The sequence below is a fragment of the Halyomorpha halys genome, unplaced genomic scaffold, assembly GCF_000696795.3.
Source record: "Halyomorpha halys isolate HHAL.00 unplaced genomic scaffold, Hhal_1.1 Scaffold695.1, whole genome shotgun sequence".
Taxonomy (NCBI): Eukaryota; Metazoa; Arthropoda; class Insecta; order Hemiptera; family Pentatomidae; genus Halyomorpha; species Halyomorpha halys.
Genome location: NW_027112187.1, coordinates 40,341 through 42,443, shown reverse-complemented (window position 1 = coordinate 42,443; position 2,103 = coordinate 40,341). Strand labels below are relative to the sequence as shown.

Here is a 2,103-nt window from a genome sequence, read left to right as displayed (position 1 = left end):
TATTTCTCTCTCTGTTATACAGTTGTAAATAACAATAACTAAATGATTTAAAAAAAAAATTTATATTTTAAAATTCTATCGATTATCTAAATATCTATATCTATATCTAAATACATTTTTTCAAATTTTGTTAATTAACATTAGCGGTTTATGTTTGATGTAACAGCACAAATTTATGAAGACATCATATGTCAATGTATGCAGAAGGGGCATTCGATAAAACGAATTTGGAACAAAATAAGGTTAGTAAAGCCTTATTAGACATTTTTGCCCCGAATGTTATAATCAGCTGAGTTAGCTGTGAAAGGTCATCACTATCTTTTCAGATAGTCTGTCTGCCCTTCAAGCCTTGGCGCCACCTAGGGTCACCTCTACATTGGTAAGAGAGTGTAAACAAGCCCTAGAACCATTAGCGTGCTTAAAGAAGCTTCAGCTTGTGTGGGTCCCAGGTCACATGGGAACCACAGGTAATGAAAAAGCTGATCGAGGTTGAGCAGAGAAAAGTAGTTCTTGACTAAACATGGCAGAAAGGAGGTAAGGACTGGAGGGACAGTATAGGCCTGAGACTGACCAAGATACTAATAACTAAACCCTTTACTTCTAAAACTAAGTGGCTCCGTTTATTAATAGGAATCCTGACAGGTCATTGTAGACTTAAAAGACATCTTAAGATTTGTGGAGTAGTAGATGATGAAACCTGCTGATTATATTATGTGGAAAGGAGACTGCCTTACATTACATAGCAGATTGTGGTAGGTATGCGTCATTAAGATACAGGCTATTAGGCTCTGATAGAATTAAAGGAAATAAGGCTTCCTCTATAGATTGGGGGTCCATTTTCAATTTCATTAGAAAATCTAAAAGGTTCGATATAGAGGAATAAGATACATAAAGAGCCATTCCTTTGGTCTGCCTTGGGGATGGCAAAAAGGACCAATAGGCCCACTTGTCAGACTTGTTCCCTCCACCATTACCAGTACCAGTATGTCTGAGTAATTAAATTAAAAAGTTTTAAATATACATTCTATAACAAAGGTTGAATTTATTAGTTATGTTGTACTATTTATATGAATTTTTATCATTTATGACCTGCATAACTGATATTTAAGTTTTCTTTTATTAAGCCATTCTTTATTTTCTTCTTTTTTATAAAAAAAAATGGAGTGAATCAAATGTACTAGTCGAAAAATTTCAAAAAAGAACAAAACTACCATGTGGATATCGACGTTTCATGCTTTCTTTAGTGGCAATTAATTACTCAAGAGAAAAAGATATAATTAAATTAAATTTATTATAACTTAAGACATTAATTGATATATTTTATATAAAAATAAAATATATTTATACTCATAAGAGAATTGATCGAAGACTAAAAAAAATCTGTTGTTAGGAGTAACCCACTTCGAAGCTCCTTGTATCTCCTGAACCCCTGATACTGCGTATTAGGGCTGACACCTGACCCGATGAAGAACCGGGAAGAAAAAAAAGCAGTTATTTTTTATTACTTTAATGAAAACTATTTATAATTACTAGTCAAACTTGATGCGTCTGCCAGGTATAGGTAGGGGGAATAAAATATGGCGGCTGTCTCAAAACCTTAAAAAAACATTAATTTTTCATTCGGAGATCTATATCTTAAAAACTACCAACAACACTACAAAATCTAAGAGAACATTATTTTAAATTTTAATTTCCTAAAATGTGAGCCCTAATAGGGTTATTTACGTTCAATAGTTTTCGAGATATAGCTTTTTAAAAAGCAACATTTCATAAAAATCTACTGAAAGATTAGTAGTTACTTAATTTATTTTGAGAAATCTATATCTCGGGAACTATGTGAGGTACAGATTATGTCTATTAGCACTCTAATTAAAGCTAGTTTAATGGACTATAAAGAAGTTTATGACCTTTACCTTCGTAGGAATAGTAGTTTTAATGATATTTCCTAAAATAAATTGATTTATAGTAGTTTGGACAATAAGTTTGATTTATGAAAAACTTCATTTCAGAAACCATTGGACGTACAGATGTCTGCCAGTGCTCAAATTAAAGTTAGTTAAATCTACTACAAAATAGTTGATAATGTTTATCTTTGTAGGAGTA

General features: G+C 31.8%; 1 protein-coding gene across 1 annotated transcript in view; it reads right to left on the bottom strand.

Moving 5' to 3' along the window:
* Positions 1-2,103, bottom strand: part of LOC106685457 (uncharacterized) — a gene marked incomplete at its 5' end in the record, with an annotated part of 8,840 nt that overhangs the window by 6,287 nt on the left and 450 nt on the right. The window lies entirely within an intron of this gene.